Here is a 25,372-nt window from a genome sequence, read left to right as displayed (position 1 = left end):
GGGTCAAACACATTCTAAAAAAAACAAAGGAATCTACAGTTTCTTACTCTCCTTCCCCATATTTTATGATTTTCATGTCCTTTCACATCTTCATGTTTATCCTCTTGCAGTTCTTTGTGTTCTTCATCGCTTTCACAAATAGGTTTTTTTTTTCTTTTTGATCTGTATACTGGCTAATTTAAGTGATATACTTTCCAGTTGTGATTTCCTCCTTCCTATATCTTCTTGCTTCTTTTCTTTTTAGAGGAGACCTTTCAATATTTCTTTTAGGGTAGTTTTAGTATTGCTGTATTCTTTTACGTTTTGCTTGTCTGAGAAATTCTTTATTTCTCCTCCTATTCTAAATGATAATCTTGCTTGGTAGAGTATTCTGTGTTGCAGATTTTTCCCTTTCAAGACTTAGAATACATTTTGCCACTCCCTTCTGGCCTGTAGCACTTCTGTAGAGAAATCAGATGACAGCCTTATGGGGGGTTCCCTTGTAATTAGCTCTTCGTTTTTCTCTTGCTGCTTTTAGAATCCTCTCTTTAACTTTTGCCATTTTTATTATAATATGTCTTGTTATAGTTCTGTTTGGGTTCACCTTGTTTGGGACACTCTGTGCTTCCTGTATCTGGATATCTGTTTCCCTTAGGTTTGGGAAGTTTTCAGCCATAATTTCTTCAAATATATTTTCAATCCCCTTTTCTCTTTCTTCTCCTTCTGGAACCCCTATTATGTGTATATTGGCATGCTTTATATTACCCCATAAGTCTCTTACATTGGTTTCATTTTTTTTCATTTGATTTTCTGTCTGCTTTTTTGATTGGGTAATTTCCATTATTGTATCTTCCAGATCACTTATACTTTCTTCTGTTTTATTCATTCTGCTATTTATTGCCTTTAGCTCAGCTTTCATCTTGGCAAATGAATTTTCTAAGTTTTCATGGCTCCTCCTTATAGTTTCTAGTTCCTTTTAACACTAAACTGCATTTCTTTCAATAGCCTTTCTTAATTCCTTCAGTATCTTCATTACCTCCGTTTTGAACTTTGGTGTTTATTAGACTGAAGAGGTCTGTTTCACTGTTTGTTCCTTCAGTGGAATTCTCTTGGTCTTTTTTTTTTTTGGCCATGTTCGATCTTTGTTGCTGCGCACAGGCTCTCTAGTTGTGGTGAGTGGGGGCTACCCTTCGTTGTGGTGCGCAGGCTTCTCCTTGCAGTGGCTTCTCTTGTTGCAGAGCATGGGCTCTAGGCGCACGGGCTTCAGTAGTTGTGGCACATGGGCTCAGTAGTTGTGGCGCACCGGCTTAGTTGCTCCACAGCATGTGGGATCTCCTGGACCAGGCTCGAACCCATGTCCCTTGCATTGGCCGGTGGATTCTTAACCACTGCGCCACCAGGGAAGTCCCTTTCTTGTTCTTTTAACTGGGAGTGGTTCCTTTGCTTCTTCATTTTGGTTTTATTTCTCTTACTCTGTGAGTTTAGGAGAAACAATTATCTACTGTAGTTTTGGAGGGCTATTTATACGTGGGAATGTCTCTGTGTAGCTTGTGTGAGTTTAGTATTTTTTTGGTTTGCGAGCTGTTTTTGGTTTGGATGCTTGCCATTTCTTTCCTCAGCTTATGCTGGCTGTTATCCCCTTGATAGGGGGTGAGCAGGTGCACGGCCCATGCATGCTCCTGGGGAGGCAGGGTCAGTGGTTGCCACCCGGTCACAGGACCCTTGGTGGTGGCAGCATTCTGCACCCACCTGTGGAGTCTGAGATGGCATCAGTGCCTCATGCCTGCCCCTGAAGGTCACGTCGGCGGTGCCCTGCTGCCTGAGAGAGGGCACAGAGAAAGAAGCTCCTATGGTGATCCCACTCCTCTCCTCCCACGGCCCCCCACAATGGTGCCTTGCCTCTCTGGTGGGCCCAGGCTCTTCCCTTACTCTCTCAGTTGTGCCGCACCGCACCCTCACCCCCTCAGGCTGTCTCCAGGCAACCAACCCCAGTCCTCTCCCTGGGTCTGACCTCCGAATCCCGATCCTCAGCACCCAGCCCCCGTCTGCCTCAGCCGAGGAGCGTCTCAGGCTGGGGAGTGCCAGGCAGCAGCACCAACCATCTGTGCAGGTCTTTGTCTGCTTTGCCCCCTGCAGACTGGTTGCTGCGCTCTCCTCTGAGGCTCCGAAGCTCCCCCTCTGTCCTGGTTGATTTCCCTGCCGATGAGGGGACTTCCCAGGGTGTGGAAAACTTTCCTCTTTCATAGCTCCCTCCCAGGGGCGTAGGTCCCATCCCGATTCATCTCTTTCTTTCCCTTTTTTCTTTTGTCCTACCCAGTTATGTGGAGATTTTCTTACCCTTTTGGAAATCTGAGGTCTTCTGCCAGCATTCAGTAGATGCTCCTTGAGAATCAATCCACATGTTGATGTATCTTTGAGGTATTTGTGGGAGGAGGTTAGCTTCACCTCTTGCTCCTCTGCCATCTTGATCTGATCTATTCACCAAGTAGATTTTTTTTTAATTTTCATGTAATCAAATTGATAAAGTAACTCTTTTTTAGTAGAATCATACCCTTGAAAGTGAAATCTATTCATGTTATTTCTTGGCAATTTATCTTTGGTATTTTATTATCGACTTTTACTGGATAAATTTGAATCTTCTTATTCTGGCATATAAGATTTTTTAATTATCCCATTCCTACTTAACTTTTTTCCTTTTATCTGCTGAACAGACTCGTTTTGAAAGTCCCCCTGAAGTTCCATGTTCATGCACATTGGCATTTTTGTCTGATTGCTTTACCTGGGAAGATACATAAAGGCAAGTCCTCTGTTAAAGGCAATTTTGTAAGCCCAGAGTCTTGTACAGTATCTGGCATGCTTACTTTGTTGATTGAATAAATGCCTGAGGTGATCAAAGAACAGTAGTTCAAAAACAAGCAAAACATAACCATCATACTATTACCTTCTAATTTTCACGTTTTCCAAGAAGACAGCATAGTTGTGCAGACAGCATAGTTGTGCTAGTACAGTTTGTAACTTTCACAATTTCACAATGCCCATAGTTATCTGAAACAAAATGCTAAGCAGGTTTCTGTGGCAAAGAAAACCAGCAGCTGAAGAATTCATGTCCCAGTCTCCCTGGAAGCTAAGTGTGGCCAGGTGGTTAGGTTCTGGACAGTAGAATATAAGAAGTAGTAAGTACAACTTAATACTTTTAAAATGGAAGGAGCATGCCCTCCCCCACTTTTCTCCTTTCCTGCTGTGAGGACAGGAACTGGAGAAGCAATCCTACACTATATGATGGAAGCTGGGTGTTGAGAATAAGAAAGCAACAGGAGAGAAGGAGTCAGGGTATCTGAGACGATGGCGCCACCTTTTCAGCCCCACTGCTGCTCGTGCTTGGACTGTTACGTGACACAAAAAGTAACTGCTACCTTGTTTAAACCATTGTTATTTTGGCCTTTTTTACAGACATCATATTTGTATCCTAGGTAATACAGTGCCCTTGGGTATAACATCCCATCCCTGGGATCATTCCCTGCTAATCTTCTGTGACAAGTTGGTATCAGACGGTTAGGGAATTAGAAACGTGGAAAATTTGGATCAAAGAAATGGTAAGGATATAATAAAATTGAAGGAGGAAGAGGAGGAGAGAGAGAGGGAACAAGAGATGAATGTCAGCTGAGTTCATTTTTGAAAAGCCACTTGTGATGAGCTAAGCCTGCTCTCCATGACTATGGTATAGAGTCACTCAGGAGCCTTTTGAGGACCAGACAGGGATACATAGCAAATGAACATCCCAGAAGAAGAAAATGAAAGGAAGATGGTATGAAATAATACAAGGAAACACACACTGAAAGAGCAGGCTGGGCTCTAGTCTGTGGCAGTAATTTAATGAGGCCTAAAGCCTATAATTGTTAAAATAAAACAGTCAAAAATACCAATGCAGGGGGGAAAGGGCAAAAGATACAGTCCTGGCAAAATGGACCCTGGACTCCCATTTCAGTCACCTGGTTCCCATTCATCTCTTATCCCAACAGACTCTTACAGAGCCTCCTGCCTCTCCCTAACCTTGCCTGAGCCAGTATGTAAATTAAACCAACAGCTTTAATCTTTATAACATTATAGCAGAAGGAATGAAGATAGTAAAAGTCTAGGATGGAGCCAGAGTCCATAGGATCCAAATATGCAGTAGCAGAATGCCCGAAGTAGGGAACCGGGACAAAAGAAAGAACTACCATAAAACCAGATTTTATTTCTTCTTTGAACCCCTATCTTCCCTTTACCCCTTTCCAAAATATGCATACATAGGTCACGTTAAGAAAACCCTTTCCAGTTGGCCTTTTTCCAAGACAAGGGTACAGCTGGGCCGAAGGGCCACATGTTGAAGTTATTAATATGCCTATGCCCTTCTCCCCCACCGAGTTTACTGATCAAAGGCCCTGCCAGAGCAGCAATGGATAGCCTCGAATAATGGGAACTGAAATTCTGCTGAAGAAACCAGCTTTGCCAAAACACACTACCTTTTAAAGTGAAGCATTCCATGCACATATTAACCTGATTACAGAAAGGAAGGGGGATCTTTTTTCCTTCTGTACCCTGCTAATAATTTTCTGTCAAGTCTGATTTGGCTTTAGCTGCACTCCAAGTTCTTGTGATGTGCCCCGATCACCAGTAAACTAAAAACAGAAGGTGCTGCACTAACTCTGAGACAGGATACTCTGTCCATGAACTCAGACGCTGCAGAATTCAGTTCCTTGCCAACAAGGAAGGCCGGTGACTTTTGCAGTCTCTGACAACCAGCAGCCTGCCTCTGATTCACACAGTCGGCGAAGGAAACACATGGAGAAAATGGTGGAAATAATTAAGGGTTCTTAGAGTTAACAGAAGCATCAACTCATTACATGGGGCCCCTGCCTCCAAAGGGAGTAAACCATTGTGCTTATTAGAAAAAACAACCAGTAACAGAGCGTTTTAAAGTCTGTCACTTCCAGCTCCAGGTTGAAGAACTGGTTAGATAACAGAAAAGGGAAACAAACCAGATTTTAACAAAGCAATATCATTTTTCTGCCCGATAGACAAAAAGAAATGTTTTATTTTTATTTCACTGTATTCCAGGATAACCTGGTACCTGCACAGCTGAGAAAATTTTGTCCCCAGACAGGGTATCAGAGATCTCGATATTATGCAGCTGTCCAAATAGAGAGCCAGTCCATGAAGAGTCTGCACATGATGGTCACCTTTCTTTCAGACACATCAGAGGATAGTTCTTGTTGGAGGATAGTCAGATGTACTACATGGCTTCTTTGGGAGCCTTAAGTACTAGAATGTGGCAGATTGCAAACTCTTTTTCATGTTTTACAGTCTCTCAAATTCCAAGCTCCTTTGCATACAGTTATAAACATAAAGAAACACAGACCTCTCTGGGAAGAAATATGTCTTATAAGGAAGATATCCTCTGTTGTTCTAGGCCTCATCTTTGCACAAACTAGAAGGTGTGGAGCAGTTGCTATATCTTGGAGAGGGTCCAGAAATGCCCCAGGCAAATAAGAAGTAAATAAAGGGTAGCAATGGTCTAAGCTAGTCATTTTCTGTTTGTATTTGGCAACTATGAAAATTATTTGCTAATAAAGACCAAGGAAGATCCTTTTCAGTGATGTCCTGCAAGACTTCAGGCAGGTGTCCTGTCAAAACACATTAAAAACTCAAAGAGGTTTTATCTGAAGGGGCCACTGGATAAGCAAAGCTCTCCTGTAATCAGACATGATATTCCATTGTCCCTAGTATATCTGCTGGCTTCCTTTTCTTTTTCTTTTTTTGATATGTTCTCCTATTGTGAAAGCTAAGAGATTAACCCAGGGTGGATGTCCCAGATGTCTTGCCTGAGTTTGGTGCTCCTATTGACAGCCCTCTGGCTATTTCCTAGAGTCCTGAAAGATCTGTTGCTTTATAGATTAGAATATCATATTAGCACTGGGGTTTACATTCTCTTCTTCTTGGGCAATCAGAGGAGGCCATATTCTAGATTGACACTGTTCATAATTTCTTATAATTATGGTAGAAAAGACAAGAACATGGTGGTTACTTAAAAAATTTACACTTGACCTTTGAATCTCACTTGTATCTTAACAAGGAATGACCTCTGATGGAATTCACAACCATATGAGTCAAGAATCTGCAGTGATTCACTTCTCGGCATTCAGTAAATAAGAACATGGCTCTAAAGTGCTGAGTCCAAACCTAAAACTGAATAAATTGGGATGCTTTGATCTTGAGTGCTTATCTTTATAAAATTTAGCTGTAATGGTTATAATTAGATACCAAAATGTATGAAATCATTTGTAAACTCTTGCTAGAGAATCACAGTTTCTTGTATGTTAATATAGGCAGTCTTTATATCTAATGGACCTTTAAATTAAAAAAAAAACAAACTAGGACATAAATTACTCTTTAAAAAGAAAGTTAAGAAGTGAAGTTTCAGAAAATATTTCCTTCAGTAGATTTCTTTCATTTATCTTTATCACACTATGCTATGGTATGTTTTACCAAAAGAACATCTACCATAAGGCTTGAGCAGCATGACTACCTTACTTGAACTTTTAACTGTAAAAATATATAGAAGAAGAAAAGTGTATTCCTCAGTGTATTGTAAGGAAGGGTATTTATAACCAGTCACTGGAAATGGGATCCCAAACCACATACATGGAAGGGAGGAAGGAAAGAAGGAAGAAAGGGAGGGAGGGAGAGAAAGAGAAGATGGAGGGGGGAAGGGGAGAGAGGGAGGGGAGAGAAGAAGAAAGAAAAGAAAAACACAAGCAAGCAAGCTGAGGAATGTGTACGTGTAGTCCTCATCATAAAAGGCTTTGATACAGCAAGCTGAGGAGTAGGCAAGAGATTGGAACTGGATGAAAACAAAAGACATCATAATGGGCCTTTAGGAAAGAGGATTAAGTGAAGTATTCTCAGCTATATCGGTTTTAACTATTGTATAAAATTTTCTTTCCTTCATATTCCTAGCATTAAAACATTACTGAAATTATTAAATTTTTACTAAATTACTAAACATGTTACTAGATAGGAGCTTCCTTCTGATTGTCTCAATTTTTCCTCCTATGAGTATTGCCATCCAGAAAAGTTTTTCTGAGTGTTTTTTAAAAAGCACATTGTAAGTCACTTATAGCAATCTGAAAGAACAGAACACTTTAAGAAAAACCTTGGAACTGTTTTTAAGTTCTGTAAGTGTGCCAGCCACCTCATGATTCTGGGCACTTGTTAGTGGATTTACTTTGCCATTATATCCAAGTGATATGGGTGGGAGTGAATTGTCAGGTTTACAGGAGAGAGATGCCTTCATCACCAATAAACATCAAGATCAAACCCAAAGTAGGTCAGTGACACACTTTTAAGCCTCATCAAGTCACCTGTTTAGGTTCTGTTTTTCCCAGAACCATAGTGACTTTTTCATGACTAGTTTGTGATGAAACTCATTATGGTGTCCCTGTACCAAAATACTTAAAACCAGGGATGTGAGCTGGTACCATGCATCCCAAAGAGGTAAACAGTGGCTACAAAAGAAGCAGCATTTGCATCTAAATCTCTTCTTCACTGGAATAAACCTGAGATGAACCCACTTTCTTGGCCCACTGTAATATTAGGCTCATTTAGTATAAGATGTAATTTTTCTTTTGTTGTTTGTTATGTTTTAAATAACATTTAAAACACATTTTGTAAAAGTAATATACTTGGTATAAAATTCAAACAGTAAAAAGGAAATAAAATGAAAATTGTCTCTCCCACCTTTGACCCCCCAGTTCCTCAAAAGCAACCACTGTTACTGGTATCTTTTGAATCCATTAGAGATACTCATTGCACACACACACACACTCTTATACATTTATATGTATAAAATAAATATATTTGTTATTTATTTCTATATATAAACTCTAGTTTATTATGCAACCTGTATTGCATCTTGTATATTTAAAAATCCATTTTACTGTGGAAAACATACACATATACAGAGAAGGGCTTAAAATACTTAAAAGTACAGTTTAACTGAATCATATAAAGGAAAAACTTATCACCCAGGTTAAGAAATAGAAGCCCAGCACTCCAGAAACACCTTCCTGTTTCCACATGCCCCTTTCTCATCACAACCTTTAGAGTAGAGGTAACCACTGTCCTGGCTTTCATGGAAATTACATTCTTGCTTTTCTTTAAAGTTTTACTTTGTAAGTCTTGATCTATGAATAAAAGAGTTTCCAGTATGGGGTCTTCACAAAAAGGGCTGCTAGAATAATGTTTTTGTACCACAAGCGAGTACCTGTTGGTGAGTTTCTTTAGGGTATACAAATAGGAGTGGAATTGCTGTGTCATATGTCATGCATATCTCTGTCTTTACTGTATAATGCCAGAGTGGTGTCCAATTTACACGCCCACATTAGTTTTTAAGAGTTTTCAAAATCAATAGCAACACTTGGTATTGTCAGATTTTTAGCTAATCTTGTGGATATGTAATAGTATCACGTTGTGCTTTTAATCTGTATTCCCCTGATTACTGATGAGATTATCTTTTCAGATGTTAATCGACCTTTTGAATTTCTTCTTTTGTGAAGTGCCTGTTGAGGTTTTCTGCCCATTTATCCACTTGTCTGTTGTTTTCTTAATGACTTTAGTAGGAGTTCTTTGTATATGGGAATACTAGTACTTTGTTTAGTTATACATGTTGCAAATGCTTTCTCCTCCTCTGTGGCTTACGTTTCATATTCTACCTAGTGTCTTTTGATATGCTGAGGAAGTTCTTAATACAGCCAAATTTATCAGCATCTCCCTTTCTCATAAATGATTTTTTAAAAAGAAATCTCTACCCTACCCCAAGTTCATGAAAATATTCTTCTATATTATCCTCTAAAAATTTTATATTGTTTTGCTGAAAGAGATTTTAGGTCTATAATCCATCTATAGAAAATGATGCTACAGAGGGGTCCAGATTCATATTTTTTCACCCATGGATACCCAGTTTTCCTAGTGTCTTTTATTGAAAGGACCATTGTTACCCTACTGCTCTGAATGTTGTCATAAGTTAAGTATCCATATATGTGTGGGTCTATTTCTGGGCTCTCTATTCTGTGTTCTGTTGGTCCATCTATGCATCTATTCACACTGTTTTAATTACTATAGCTCTATTACAAGCCTTTATATCTGATAGAACAAGATATTCTACGTGTTTATTCTTCAAGAGTGTTATGGTTCTTTTTGGTCTTTTGTATTTCCATGTCTTAGACTGTTCAGGCTGCTATAACAAAATTCCACACACTGGGTAACTTACAAACAAATTTATTTCTCCCAGTTCTGGATGCTAGAAGTCCAAGATCAGTAGGCCACCATGGTCAGGTGAGGGCCCTCTTCCAGGTTGCAGACTTCTTGTTGTATCCACATGTGGCAAATAAGTGAACTAGCCTTCTGGGGCCTCTTTTATAAGGGTACTAATCCGATTCATGAGGGCTCTGCTCTTATGACCTAGTCACTTCCCAAAGACCCCCACTGGCTAATACCACCACCTTGGACATTAGGTTTTCCACTTATGAATTTTGGGGGGAGACAAAGATTTAGACCATAACACAATATAAATTTTAGAATTAGCTTATTGAATTGGCTACAATACAGCCTATTGAGTTTTTGATGGGTATGATATTGAATCATATACATCAAATTAGAGGGAATTGACAATTTTGATAAAGAAGAACAAAGCTAGAGGACTTACAGTACCTGATCTCAAGACTTACTAAGAAGCTATAGTAATCAAGACAGTGCAGTGTCGATTTGGATGGATATAGAGATCAATGATACAGAATAGAATCCAGAAATAGTACCACACATATATGGTCAATTGATTTTCAACAAAGATGCAAAGGTAGTTCAATGGAGGAATGATAGTCTTTCCAACGAATGGTACTGGAACAATTCGACATCTATGTGCAAAAAAAAAAAAAAAAAAAAAAGAACCCCAAAACCCATGCTTCACATACTATACAAAAATAATAACTCAGAATGAATCATAGATTTAAATGTAAAATCTAAAATTCTAAGACTTCTAGAAGAAGATGTAGGAGAAAGTCTTTAAAAGTCTAAAGTGACCTTAGATTAGAACAGATTTCTTGGATCACAGAAAGTACATACCACAGAAGAAAAATTGACAAATTGTCTTGAATTTAAAGCTCTGTTCTTCAAAATACAGTGTTAGTAAAATAAAAAAATGGATGGCAAATAAGCACATGAATAGATAGTCCAAGTTATTAGTCATAAGGGAAACACAAAATTGCAGTGAGATACCAGTTCACACATTTTAGAATGGTTGTAATTTAGAAAAACTGACACTAGCAAGTACTAGTGGGTGTGCAAAGCAAGTGGAACTCTCATTGCTGATGGGAATGTAAATTGGTATTATCATTTTAGAAAACCGGCAGTGTATTAATTATCAATTGCCACATAAATTATATACACTTAGCTGTTTAAAACAACACACGTGTGATATCAGAGTTTCTATGACTCAAGATTCTGGGCTAAGCTTTACTGAGTCCTCTGTTTAGGGTCTCTAACAAGACTGCAGTCAAGGTGTCAGTCATGCTTAGAGTCTCATCTGAGGCTCAAATGGGGAAAGATCTGATTTCAAGCTCGTGTGGTTGTTGGCAGGATTTAGTTCCTTGTAGGCCATCAGATTGAGAGCCTCAGTTCATTGTTGGCTGTTGGTTGCCCTCAGTTTCTTGCTAATGGGCTAATTCATATGACATCTTACTTCATCAGAACCAAGAAGAAAGAGAATAAATAGAGGAAGTCTGCTAGCAAGACGAAAGTTAAAACTTTATGTAATATAATCATGGAAGTGACATCCTATCACTTTTGCCGTATTCTGTTGGTTAGAAGCAGGTTCCACCTACACTCAAGGGGATCGTATTACACAGGGCATAAATACTAGGAGGCTGGGATAATTGTGGGTATCTTAGAGTCTGTCTACCAGAGGTATCTTCTTATAAAGTTATATTTTACATTTACCATATAACCCAGCAATCCCACGCCTAGGTATTTACTCAAGAGAAAATAAAACATATGTCCACACAAAGATCTGCACATGAATGTTTATGGCAGCTTTATTAAAAATTGTCCCAAACTGGAAAAGACCCAAATATCCATCAGCTGGTGAATGGGTAACTAAATCATGGTATAGCCACACAGTGGAACACTATTCCATGAAAAAAAAGGAACTGTTGACACATTTAACAACATAGATGAATATCCAAAGCCTTATCCTTTAGTGAAAGAAACCAGACACAAAAGGCTACCTACTGTATACTTCTGTTTATATTATATTCTTCTCTAAAAGGTAAAGCTATAGGGAAAGAAAACAGATCAGTGGTGCTTGAGATGGGGATTGGGAGAGGACTGACAACAAAGGAGGGAACTTTTCAGGGGTAATAGAAATATCCTATATGTTGATTTTTGGTGGTGATCCAACATATACATTTGTCAAAACTCATAAAACTGTACACCTAAAAAGGATGATTTTTACTGTGTGTAGATTATACCTCAGTAGATCTGACTTAAAAATAAGTCTGTAGTACTCAGGAATTTTTTTTTTGAAAGCACTAGAGTTTGAGGTTTGGCTAGTGGGTGTATTTTATTTTGCTAATGAAGTTATGAAAATTAAAAACTTAAATGTTTGTTTCTCTTTCTGAATGCTGATTTCTCCTCTATGGCAAGAATACCTTCTCAATTTATAGACCATTTATTGAACTGATTGAACATTCAGCTCTTCCTGTGTCGTATTTTGAATATTGACTTCAAATGCATAAATACATGAAACTTAAAAAAAGAAATTGAAACCATCATTCTTAACACACAAAAGCCTAATGGGGATCAGTACTTTCACTTGCTTCATGGACAATACAAGAAGTATAAAGGATTTTAACTCCATTTACCCTCTTCTGACCTAAATGCTAATGTTGTGTATTTAAATTCTGTGTAAATTTACAATACAGTATTGTTAACAGGACTATAGTCACCGTGCTATACATTACACCCCGGGACTTAATTATCTTCTAACTGGAAGATTGTACCTTTTGACCACCTTCACTCATTTCACCCACTCCTCCAGCCTCTAGCAACCACCAATCTGTTTGCTATATCTTTAAGTTTGGTTTTTTGATTCCACATATAAGTAGGATCTTATGAAATTTGTCCTTCTTTGACTTATTTTACTTAGTATAATGCCCTAAAGGTTACCATCCATGTTGTTGCACATAGCAGGATTTCCTTCTTTCTTATAGCTGAATAATATTCCATCGTATATATACATAACATTTTCGCTATCCATTCATCTGTTGATGGACATTTAGATTGTTTTCATGTCTTGGCTATTGTAAATAATGTTGCAGTGAATATGGGGTGCATATATCTTTTTGAGATAGTGATTTCACTTCCTTTGGATAAATACCTAGAACTGGAATTGCTGAATCATATGGTAGTTATATTTTTAATTTTTTGAGGAACTTCTATACTGTTTTCCATAGTGGCTGCACCAATTTTTTAAAAAATTTTATTGGAGTATAGTTGATTTACAATGTTGTGTTAGTTTCAGGTGTAAGGCAAAGTGATTCAGTTACGCATATACACATTCTTTTTCAGATCCTTTTCTCATAAAGGTTATGACAGAATATTGAGTAGGGTTCCCTGTGATATACAGTAAGTCCTTGTTGATTATCTGTCTTATATATAGTAGTGTGTGTGTGTTAATCCCAAACTCCTGATTTTACCCTCCCCCCACATTTCCCCTTTGGTAATTTTGTTTTTGATATCTGAAAGTCTGTTTCATTTTGTAAATAAGTTCATTTGTATCATTTTTAAAAATTAGATTCCACATATGAGTGATGTCATATGATATTTTTCTTTCTCTGTCTGACTTACTTAGCATGATAATCTCTAGGTCCAATCATGTTGCTACGAATGGCATTATTTCATTCTTTTTTATGGCTGAGTAATATTCCATTGTATATATGTACCACATCTTCTTTATCCATTCCTCTGTCGATGGACATTTAGGTTGCTTCTATGTCTTGGCTATTGTAAATAATGCTGCAATAAGCATTGAGGTGCATATATCATTTCTACTTATAGTTTTCTCCAGATATATGCCCAGCAGTGGGATTGCTGGATCATATGGTAGTTCTAGTTTTAGGTTTTTAAGGAACCTCCATACTGTTCTCCATAATGGTTGTACCAATTTACATTCTCACTAACAATATAGGAAGGTTCCCTTTTCTCCACACCCTCTCCAGCATTTATTGTTTGTAGACTTCTTGATGATGGCCACTCTGACCGGTGTGAGGTGATACCTCTTTGTAGTTTTGATTTGCATTTCTCTGATACTGATGTTGAGCATCTTTTCATGTACTTTTTGGCCATCTGTATGTCTTCTTTGGAGAAATGTCTATTTAGAGCTTCTGCCCATTTTCTGTTTAGGTTGTTTGGTTTTTTGACATAGAGCTGTGTGAGCTATTTGTATATTTTGGAAATAAACCCCTTGTCAGTCACTTCATCTGCAAATATTTTCTAGCATTCTGTGTCTTGTCTTCTTGTTTGCTTATGGCTTCTTTCACTGTGCAGAACCTTTTAGGTTTAATTATGTCCCTTTTGTTTATTTTTGGTTTTATTTTCATCACTCTAGGAGGTGGGTCAGAAAAGATCTTGCTGCGATTTATGTCAAAGAGTGTTCTACCTATGTTTTCCTCTAAGAATTTTATAGTGTCCAATTTACATTTAGGTCTTTAATCCACTTTATTATTGTGGATGGTGTTAGAGAATGTTCTAGTTTCATTCATTTACATGTAGCTGTCTAGTTTTCCCAGCACCACTTATTGAAGAGACTGTCTTTTCTCCAGTGTATATTCTGGCCTCCTTTGTAATAGATTAATTGACCATAGGTGTGTGGTTTTATTTCTGGGCTTTTTATCCTGTTCCATTGATGTATATTTCTGTTTTTGTGCCAGTACCATACTGTTTTGATAAGACTGTAGCTTTGTAGTATAGTCTTAAGTCAGGAAGCCTGATTCCTCCAGCTGTATTTTTCTTTCTCAAGATTGCTTTGGCTATTCGAGATCTTTTGTGTTTCCATACACATTTTAAAATTCTTTTGTTCTAGTTCTGTGAAAAATGCCATTGGTGATTATTATTAATAAAGATTGCATTGAATCTGTATACTACTCATTGCCTTGAGTAGTATAGTCATTTTGACAGTATTGATTTTTGCAATTCAAGAACATGGTATATCTCTTCATCTTTTGGTGTCATCGATTTCTTATCTTACAGTTTTCAGAGTACAGGTCTTTTGCCTCCTTAGGTGTATTCCTAGGTATTTTATTCTTTTTGGCATGATGGTAAATGGGATTGTTTCCTTAATTTGTCTTTATGATCTTTTGTTGTTAGTGTATAGCAATGCAAGAGATATCTGTGTATTAATTTTGTATCCTGCAACCTTACCGAATTCATTGATGAGCTCTAGTAGTTTCTGGTAGCATCTTTAGGATTTTCTATATAGTATAGTATCATGTCATCTGCCAACAATGACAGTTTTACTTCTTCTTTTCCAGTTTGGATTCCTTCTATTTCATTTTCTTCTCTGATTGCCATGGCAAAGACTTCCAAAACTATGTTGAATGAAAGTGACAAGCATGTGCATCCCTATCTTGTTCCTCATCTTTGAGGAAATGCTTTCAGCTTTTCGCTGTTGAGTATGATATTAGATGTGGGTTTGTCATATATGGCCTTTATTATGTTGAGGTAGATTCCCTCTATACCCACTTTCTGGAGAGTTTTTATCATAAATTGGTGTTGAATTTTGTCAAAAGCTTTTTCTGCATCTACTAAGATGATCATGTGGTTTTTCTTCTTCAATTTGTTAACGTGGTATATCACACTGATTTGCAGATATTGAGGAATCCTTGCACCCCTTGGGTAAATCCCACTTGATCGTGGTGTATGATCCTTTTAATGTATTGTTGGATTTGGTTTGCTAGTGTTTTGTTGAGGATTTTTGTGTGTATGTTCATCAGTGATATTGGCCTATAATTTTTGTTTTTTTGTGGTATCTTTGGTTTTGGTTATCAGGGTGATGGTGGCCTCACAGAGTGAGTTTGGGAGTATTCCTTCCTCTGCAATTTTTGGAAGAGTTTCAGAAGGATAGGTGTTAACTCTTCTCTAAATGTTTGATAGAATTCACCTGTGAAGCCATCTGGTCCTGGACCTTTTGTTTGTTGGGAGTTTTTTAATCACAGTTTCAATTTCAGTGCTTGTGAATGGTTTGTTCATATTTTCTATTCCTTCCTGGTTCAGTTTTGGAAGATTGTACCTTTCTAAGCATTTGCCCATTTCTTCTAGGTTGTCCATTTTATTGGCATATAGTTGCTTGTAGCAGTCTCTTATGATCCTGTGTATTTCCGTGGTGTCCATTGTAATTTCTCCTTTTCCATTCTAATCTTATTGATCTGAGTCCTCTCCCTTCTTTTCTTGATGAGTCTGGCTAAAGGTTTATGAATTTTGTTTATCTTCTTAAAGAACCAGCTTTTAGTTTCATTGATCTTTTCAGAAAAGGGACTGGACAGATGTGATGAGATAGATGTCATCTAGTGAATGATGTTAAGGCTTTAAATATAGAGGGAAAAGTACAGGGTGTGTTTGGAAGGTAGACTGCTGTTAGTGGAGCAGATTATCTGCAGATAAGCATAGTGGGAAGGGTACCCTGGAACAAATCTTGAGAGTTTTGAAAGCAGGTAATGAGCTAACACTTAAGTTTTTCACTTATCATGGATGTATTATTATATTACCAATTTAAGTAGGGTCAAATTTCTACCAAAATAATAAACATAACAAACAAATATAAGTTGACTTTCACAAGAATGACTAGTGTCTGCTGAGGCCAGATTTTTAGCATTCTTCTGTGTTACTTATAAGGTAAGCCCTTTGAGTGCAATGAATTCATCTCAGAGTAAGAACCACACTTCCAAGTTAATGGATTTCCTTGAGCCACATTTAGTTAGCCTGAAAAATGATCTGTGTGAAGGACATCATTGAAATAAAAGTGTTTCTTTTTTTACTTGAATTACCTTTATGCATAGTGATAACCCTTATATCAAGGGGGAAGAGCTGAAATAGTGTTTTACTGTCAGTCATACCTCTGCTTCATGGGCTGACTTACAACTTCAAAACCTAACAACTGGTTTTTCCACTCTATGTGGCATTATGGCAAGGCAAAAAGTGGCCAGAATTATGCATTTACCTACATTTCTTTCACTGCTCATCACTGTGATTAAGCAAAAGGATGAAGCAGTTTCAAACTTTGATCCTAAGAGTGAGTCAGCATCCGTCATGTTCAGGGAAGTCTGTTGGGGAAATCAGACTCCTAAGTTAATCACACCTTTTGGGAAATTTCATAAGCATAGGTAGCGACTTAGAAAGGTATACAGGACTCTTACCATATATATCTAAAAACTATATTTGACTTCTACTTTCAGCTGAGATGGAGCAATAGAGACCAGATGTACCTTTCCCAGCTGCAACAACTAAAAAGACAAGACAAAATATATTAAAGAATGATTCTTGAGACACTGGACACCACACAGTAAAGAACAGTGATCCCTGAGAGATGAGAAACAAATAAGGTAAGCCCTTTGATTATCCCACCCTACTGCCTTAAAGAGAGTTTCCAGGTTACAACTTAGGGTGAGGAACCTAGGTGGAATCCAGCAGACTCCCTGAGCTGAGGAGATAAAGGTGAGTCTGGGGAAAGCAAGGCAGCTAGAATTTGCAGGACAGAGTACCAGAGAAGAGAGACCTCTGGAGATCTTCACAGGGTCCTCCATGATTATTCAGAAAAGTGCTGACCAGTGCATGCATGTTAGGAAACTACCTAAGGCTGAGAAAGAACCAGCCCAAAAGGTAAGAGGGAACAGCACCTGACGCACATACAGGGTCAGAAAAAGTTCATGGAACATTTCAGTAGAGTTCTCAGAAGTTTCGTTCTTCAGTAATGGGGAATAATTAGCCCTTGGTTAGTGTGCTGGTCCTGCCCCACAAAACTTAAAAATAAGATATGAAGGGATCAAACTGTTTTTAAGTAGCTTAAGCACATCCCAGAATAAACTGGAAATTTTTAGGAATACAAAAATATCCAGCACTCAACAAGGTAAAATTCACAGTAACTGGTATCCAATCAAAGATTACTAGACTTTTAAAGAGGCAAGAAAACACAATTCATAATGAGGAAAATAATCAAACCAACTTAGAACTTACATAGATTAGCAGAGGATGACAGTAAAGCAGTTATTTTAACTGTATGTGATATGTTCAAAAATTAAGTAGAGACATGGAAGGTCAAAAATGAAGCATACTCATTCCCTGTATGGGCTACCAAAAAAAAAAAAAAAAAAGAAGCACACAGAGTAAAGAGTGCCCTGCCTCTGAAAAAGAAACCAAACCAGAGCATCAGTAAGCTATGAGTTAACTTAAAATGGTCTAATACATATATAATTGGAATCCCTGAAGGTGAAGGGAAGGAGTGAAGCAGACAGAAAAAAAAAAAAAAAAGACTTGAAGAAATAATGGTTGAAGAATTTCCGATTTTGACAAAAAGTAGTACCTCTCAGATCCATGAAGCTCCACAAATCCCAAACACAAGAAACAGAAATGAAACTACACCAAGGCACATCATAACATGATGCGATAAAACTAGTGATAAAGAGAAAAAATCTTAAAAGAGGAAAAAAGTACATTAAAAACTAAGGATGGCAGCAGACTTCTTCTTAGAAGCAATTCGAATGAGACAAGAGTGGAGCAACATCTTTACAGTCTACCGAAAGAAACAAGTTCAGCTGAATACAAATCAGACTTCGGAAAGTATTCAAGCAACATCAAACTTAGAGCCATATAACAAAGAAATCAAAGGCAGATACTGTATGATAATATCCTATCTACAGGCAATATGCCAAAGCTTCATTTATATGTTATTATCCTCAGAAAAGGAAAAATGACTCACCAGTCATACTGCATAGCCTTTACCAGCCCTCTCATACCAGTATCAGCAATCTTATTTCCAGTACCATCACTGTTTCTGATTAAAAATGGAGAAAGTTCACAGAGCCATAGCTTCCTAAAGCCTGTGTCACTGATGAGTTCATATATGCAGAGGCTATACTCAAGCCTTTTCTCTGGGCTAATGTAGTTTTTACTCAGTTGTTCCCATGCCTCTTCCTGATGTTTATTTTGCAGGTTACTAGAATAATAGTATTTTTAAAAGCTCTTCCTGTGTTTTGGGGTAAAAAGATCCTCTTGCTGCATTCCTTTGGTGATTTCCTCTTTTGGTTTTGTTTCATGTACAATTCATTCACTCTCACAGTCTCATTTTAGATACTGCTGCTCCCAACCTGTGTATTCAAACCACCTCAAAACAGGCAATGGCAGTGAGCAGATTGTCACAACCTACTCCATTTACTCTGTTCTGTAAACCCAGACATTTAAGTGCTCACCCGCCAAGGCATGGTGAGGCAGGAATGTCTATTCTTGCAAACAAAAGCAAACTATAAGCCATCCTTACCTCTGACCAAATTAATCACTAGAAGTTGGACATGGGAAGACTGAAGCACAGACTCAGTCCAGTCCTCCTGTACAACTCATGAGCAGAAACACCCTGAAAAATCTCTACACCCGCTGAGATATGTACAGACAGGGAAACATCAGCTATAAACATATGGCAAGGGCTTGATGGGACTGACTTATATAACTTATATAAGTCCCCAAACCCTCTGTGAAGTAAAGCAAGGGTTAGAAAGCTGTAATTCCAGGAATTCCCTGGTGGCACAGTGGTTAAGCATCCGCCTGCCAATGCAGGGGACACGGGTTCGAGCCCTGGTCCGGGAAGATCCCACATGACACGGAGCAACTAAGCCTGTGCGCCACAACTACTGAGCCTGTGCTCTAGAGCCTGCGAGCCACAACTACTGAGCCCACGTGCCACAACTACTGAAGCCCGTGTGCCTAGAGCCCATGCTCCATAACAAGAGAAGCCATTGCAATGAGAAGCCTGCGCACGATGAAGAGTGGCCCCCGCTCACCGCAACTAGAGAAAGCCCACGCACAGCAACGAAGACCCAATGCAGCCAAAAATTAATTAATTAATTAATTTTAAAAGAGAAAAGCTGCGATTCCAAGGGACCTACAGCAAAGAAGTGGAGAGTTAATACTGACAGTAATAGGAGCAACAGGTATTCAGTACTCAGTATGTACCAGGAAGTGTTTGAAACATTTTACAGATATTAACTTATTTAATCTTTAAAAGAAACCTATGAAGCAGGTACCCTTATCCTCATGTTACAGTGGGAGTAATAATGCAATCCAAGTTACAGTGGTGGAGCCCCATCAGTCTGACTCCAGCCCACTCTCTCGACCACTCTCCTAATGCTGTGTGGGGAGAAGGAACACTGGACAGAGGCTGAACGCACGGTCAGTGCCTTCTCCCCTCACTCATTACCTCACTCTCCTGACCACCTGGGATCAGGGTCACCTACTCTGCCTACTTTGTAGGTCATTTTGAGCAGCAAGAAGTAATTTTACAAAACTTCACAAAATATTCTAAGTGTCAAGCCAATAGAAAGCATTACAGAGGGGGTCTAAAAGACAGCAGCAGTGCGTAAGGGGGCTTTTGGAAAGAGCAGTGTACTGAGCGTAGGAGGGCAAGGCAGAGTGAGTGTCCAAAGCAGCTTCTGGTGTTACGGAGGCAGAGAATGTCTACTGATGCCTTTGTCACTTGCTACTCTTTGTTGTTTCTTAGCACTCATTTCTCAGGCCAAGGGATCTTGCCCCAAGAGTAAAACAGTTCATCTGAAAGCTTTCATTCTTATATTAATAAGGGATCCCTAAATTGGATTAAACAGTCTCTTTGTTCTATATAGATAAGAAATGAAGCAATCATAAAGGATAAAGAACAAATTTATTTTTGCATCTGGAATTTAAAAACTCGAGAACGTAGCTTGAGAGGAATCTAAGCTAAATGATAAGACATTTAAAAAATATATGCCCCTAGTTAAGAAAAGGATGAAAGAGAGAAGGAGGAGAGGAAAGAAAGGAAGAAGGGAAGAAGGAAGGAAGGAAGGAAGGAAAGGAGGGAGGAGGGAAGGGAAGGAGGAGGGGAAATACCCACCATCTTTGCTATGAAATAAAGGTAATGGAAAGCTTTGTCTATTTTAATGGCCCTGAGAGCACTAATTTTGCAAGTTTTACCAGAGCCTTGGCTGGTCCACCCCCAGCAGAAATGTACAGAGACTGAGCAAGCGCATCTGTCCTACTGTAATTAAGGCTGCAGAGCAGCAGGTGCAAACTTCTCATCCTTCAGCTTGACTCTTAAACTGCTTGTGCTCTTGTAACTTAAAGTCAAAACTTGTTAAAAGTGAGATTTGTAAGGTCATTAGTCCATATAACAGGAGCTAGGCACTACAGACATTTCTTTAAATCAAAATTAGAAACAGCTACCCGACTAACACATATCAGCCAGCCGTACTAAGATGTTGCCGTTTCACATTTTCTGGGGGGGGGGGGGAAACAGTTAATTCCAAGGAGACTAATATCCACATGAACATGATATTGAAGCCAGACTGAAAGACTTCTTTTCCCTTTAGTATAAAGCTTTTTCAGTAACAGAAAGAGTCCCTTACCCAGCCCTCTCTCGATGTAATTTAGGTGCTTATTTTCTTGTTAAAAATTTATCTTAAGAAGAATTTGTAGTCACCTTCCTCCAAAGAGCTGAAGCAGCAAAACCTTGCTGCAAAACTAGTTCCATTTAAAACATTTCAGTGTGATCCTGCCAGACCCTAAAATAATTATAGCCTAGAAAGGCAGATATGGCTTAGGGTCTGAACAATTTTTATTATACTGTACCTTTTCATGGGGTCAGAAGAAAGATCAGTGACATAAGTGTGTGCCAAGAAAACACACTGAGGTAGAAGCCATCTGCTTCTGCAGGAACACCCAAAAGAAAGGTGCAATGCCTGGGGAAAGAGCAGGGTTTCATTAGGGACAGTGATACTGCTTGTTTGGCACAGAGGTTCCAGCTACCAGTGAGGGAACCCACTTTTCCTTTCTGAGCTCTAGTAGTGCCTGTACCAGTTGTAGAATTCTTTGAAATGTTGAGTTAATAGGGTCACTGCTGCTTCTTGAATGCCTGCTGCAGGAACTAAAAAAAAAGACTTGGTGGACAATGGCTGTCTAAGCCAATAGAAGAGGGTTTCAGAGCTCAACTCCTGGGGTAGAAAAGACCCGTTGGCTGAGGGCAGATGCTGCAGACCTTGCAAGAACACAGCTAGCTTGCAGTGCCATCCAGGCCTACTGCTAGAGTTGTGTAAATTATTTATGGGCTTTGGCTATAAATTAGAGATGAATGGAAGGCCTTTGGGCCTGATCTTGAATGTACTATTAATGAATGTCATGCATTTTCTGCTGTAAGGGAGGGGTTTTGATAAGAGGACCAAGTTTCCTCTTGTATATAGGAATTACTAATGCTATTACGGTTTTGAAGACTGTTCTTATCTCAAATTCTGCTCTAACGGGTTTTAAAAATCCTTTGGTAGGAAAGGTAAATGTAGTCAATCATCCATTTAATTCAACTCACCTTTTCATATCCTTCTGTCATAAACACTGGATCTAATTCCCATTTCAGAGAAGTTAAACTTACCTTTCCTCATCATCAGCAAAACTTCCTTGCTTGTGGTTGTCCCAGGTATCTAAAATTCTCATATAAACATTTGAATTAAAAGTAGAAATGCTATTAGGGCTCTTTGGGGCCAAATATCATCCAAGCTGTCAGGCTTACCCTTCTCAAATAAGCTAGTCAGCACCATCACCAAAACTTCCTGCACTTTCATGAGTACCAGGAGATACAAGGACACTTAGAATTACCAAAGAGCTTGTGTACCTCAGAATAAGTGTCCCTGGCCACACAACCTCAGGATACTGTTCAGACTTACACCTTGCCAGCCATCAACCTCTTTCTCACACATGCACACAAAAACTCTGGTGACAGAGACAAGAACTTTTGCTCATATTTTTTTTAATGTATCACAATGAGCAGGAAACATACTTGATGAAATATTTTCAAAGGAGTATATTCAATTACCATCTACAATCAACTTAACTATGACAACAAAGTTTTTGTGACAAATTTTTTCGGTTTGAAAGTTCCATGTGGTTCTGTTAGTCTCCATGTATTTTGGTACAGTTCGAGATCAGCATTGTTACAGTAACAAAAAAGCTAACAAGACTACATTATAGAAAAACACCAAGAACATCATTTTTGGTTTCACTTGCTCTATTTTTTTTTGTTTTTTTTTTTGTCTTTTTTGTTGTTTTTTTGTACATTGCAAAGGCTGTTCATATACCTCTTCACCTCAGGGTCACGTTCATGTATGCTTTCTTTCCTACCCAAACTTGCCCCCCTCCCCTCCGAAGAAAGTAAACAAACAAACTAGTCAAAGCTTTGTTTCACAGTGGGCAGTATCTCAGCGCCAACAACCAACCAACTCAATTTATGCTTCTATTTAAAATGTTTTAATTTAATTTATTATTTTAAAAAAAATATATGTCCATGAACATCAAGTGCACTGGCTTGGGTCTCTGCCTCTCTCTCCTGCAGCTTCCTGCCATGCCTGATAAACTCAGGTTTACACACATGCTGTCTGTGTTACCTTATTTTCAATTGTGTAAAACTTTGGCCACATTCATCTCTTTAAATAGCTTTTAATTAAAAATAAAACTTCCTAAACTTTTCCGTGTGTGTGTGTGTGTGTGTGTGTGTGCACGCAAGTGTAGGTGTGTGTATGTGTTTCCTTCTTAAGTTTCTTTTTGGAGGATGGAGGAAATAACTCCCATTCTGTGGGCCCATTTGGTGCTATGACTGATTGGTGTCTGGCACCAACCCACACTGTGGAGATTCAGAAAAAAAACAACCAACCAAAAATATGAAGTATCAATGGAGGAGAAGAACTAATTCAAAAAGTAATTTGAGATATCCTATTCAGCTACGGACTATGCAGCAGACAGGAGTAAATTCTCCGAGTGGGACCAATCTAAACAGTTGAGCATTGTAGTGAATTCATGCTTTGTAAATGATACGGGTCACAGCCATGGTGGATGCCAGCCCACAGACATCTAACTAGCTCATGTTTGACCTCTAAGCTTTACCATCACCGACTGCTTTGCTACTTCTAGGTTAATGCTGAGAATTTTTTTTTGAATGAACATATATGTGGGCGCTATACTTGTAGAGGAAATCATTAAGCGTGCAACCCACTCCAGGTTGAAACACTCACATAACCCCACTGAGGAACACTGGTGGGTGGAAGCCTGCTTAGTCAGTCTACCCAACCACCTTGCTATTGCCGAACACACCCACAGGTCGAGGCATGGCATAACAAAAACACTGACAGTCACTCTGCCTCACAGAGGGAGGATGGCATGGTAGCTCAAAAAAAAAAAAAGAAAGAAAGAAAGAAAAGAAAAGAATAGAATGGAAAAAGAAAAAAAACTTTGGGGAGGGGTGGCAAAATGACAAGGAAATGAACTTAAAGTTGAGGGGGGGAGGGAAAGGGATAGAAATTGCACTATTACCAAACAGTTACCATTTTTAAAAACAAAGTTTTCAGAAAAGACCTAGCAGAATTTGACAGATAAAACTAGTGTTAAATTGTTAATTGGTATCACATAGAGAACCAAAAACAAAAACAATTTTTTTCTATATGATACAGACACAGAGTAACATACAACAGTTAAATGGCAAAAAATATATATATATATTTCATAGAGTTACAAACAAGATAAAATAATGGAAAACAAAAAACTGTACAACTTCAAAATTTAAAAATGTTCATCTCAAACACAGGGAGAAATACAAGAATTCTTGTTAAAAGAAATAGCTTGTTAAAACAGCAAATGTTTTGTGTACTTGTTTTTGACACCTTATGCTACGACTGGATACTGGTATGAATAGTTAGATGGTATTCTTTAGTACTTCTACTTAAAAAAAAACAATTAAAAAAGTAATTTGCACTGTGCATCAGTCAGCCTAGTTAGAAATATATACAACAGTTCAGGATCTACTCTTTCATTAAACTAAAAACAAAATCATAAAAATAAAATAGTCCCGGCTAAAAAAGAAAAAGAGAAAAAAAAGAAATTCATTTTCAGATCTTGGAATGCTCCAGTCTTTTTGCAAAGTCGATGAGTGGCTTCAGCACTGGGGAAGAAGCCCGAAAGGTGACCAGATGGAACCTGCATTCACAGTCTTCAAAGTTCCCTTTTGAAACATAAGGAAGAGAATGAAGGGGAGAAGGATTTCAAACTTTCGGGGTAAGGGGAGATTTTTTTCTGTTGATGTTTGGCTATGAAGGTGAAACAGCAAAGCATCTATTTGTCTCCAAAATCTACGTTATAGCAGCACAAAGGTTTCCTTTCAAAGTTCAGACCGCTTTTTTAAGATGAGAAAGGGTGTATGTTGCGTTGTGTTGTGTGTTACAGGAATACAGATATTAACATAAACACAAGTGCCTCACACACAGTTCCTTTTTTGCTCTCTGTACGTACATTGCTATCTGCTTCTTTGTTGGCTGCGCTCTGGATCACTCGCTGCTCAGACTGCCTAACACAAGGACAAAACTTTGAAGTAAAAAGTGTGTCTTTTGGTATATGGAATTGTCTTTAACAGCTGCCTCTCTGCTTGCAGAAGAAGCACATAACAACCTGGGAATCTTCTGTTTTACTCTTTCTTTTATTAAACTAAGTCTTGTTTATTTAAATCAGAAACAAATTCTCAAGTAACAAGAACCCTTTCCCTTTTTTCTGCCTCAGCAGTGAAAGGGTGTGTCTTTGGATTTTATTTAAAGCATGAAATTTCTTTTTCTGAGAGAGGAAAGAAAACAAAACAAAAACACAGAAACCAAACCCCTAACCAAAAACTTTTTTAGAAAAGAAAAGCACACAGCCCAATTACACAAACCGAAACAAATGCTTTAGTTTAGGAAAAGAATATTTGAAGCATCTACCAAACAAGGAAGGGAAAAAAAGGCTGAAAAGAAAAACCAAAGGAAGGATAAATAAAAAATAAATGTACAAGGCTAACAGACATAGGTAACTAGAATTATATGCCTTTAAAAAGTTTCAACTCCCCAACCAAAAATAATCTGTGAGGATCCTAATGACCCCTAGAACCCATTGAAATTCTTTCTTTAGTTTTATAAAATAATTCTGCAGCTACCCTCTAAGAAATGAAGGCAGCTACCTTAAGTGGGAGATTATAGGGTGGGAGGAGGAAAGAGAAAGTGGAATT

The 25,372-nt window shown here is 38.3% G+C and overlaps 1 long non-coding RNA gene across 7 annotated transcripts in view; it reads left to right on the top strand.

Moving 5' to 3' along the window:
* Positions 1-25,372, top strand: part of LOC132480737 (uncharacterized) — a 199,284-nt gene that overhangs the window by 140,502 nt on the left and 33,410 nt on the right. For all 7 annotated transcript variants that reach the window (XR_009530681.1, XR_009530684.1, XR_009530680.1 and 4 more), the window contains 2 exons: positions 16,521-16,667; positions 24,235-24,396. This is a non-coding gene — a long non-coding RNA (uncharacterized LOC132480737). The remainder of the gene's footprint in view (positions 1-16,520; positions 16,668-24,234; positions 24,397-25,372) is intronic.

The sequence above is a fragment of the Mesoplodon densirostris genome, chromosome 19 (genome assembly GCF_025265405.1).
Source record: "Mesoplodon densirostris isolate mMesDen1 chromosome 19, mMesDen1 primary haplotype, whole genome shotgun sequence".
Lineage (NCBI taxonomy): Eukaryota > Metazoa > Chordata > Mammalia > Artiodactyla > Ziphiidae > Mesoplodon > Mesoplodon densirostris.
This window is presented reverse-complemented; position numbering and strand designations above follow the sequence as displayed.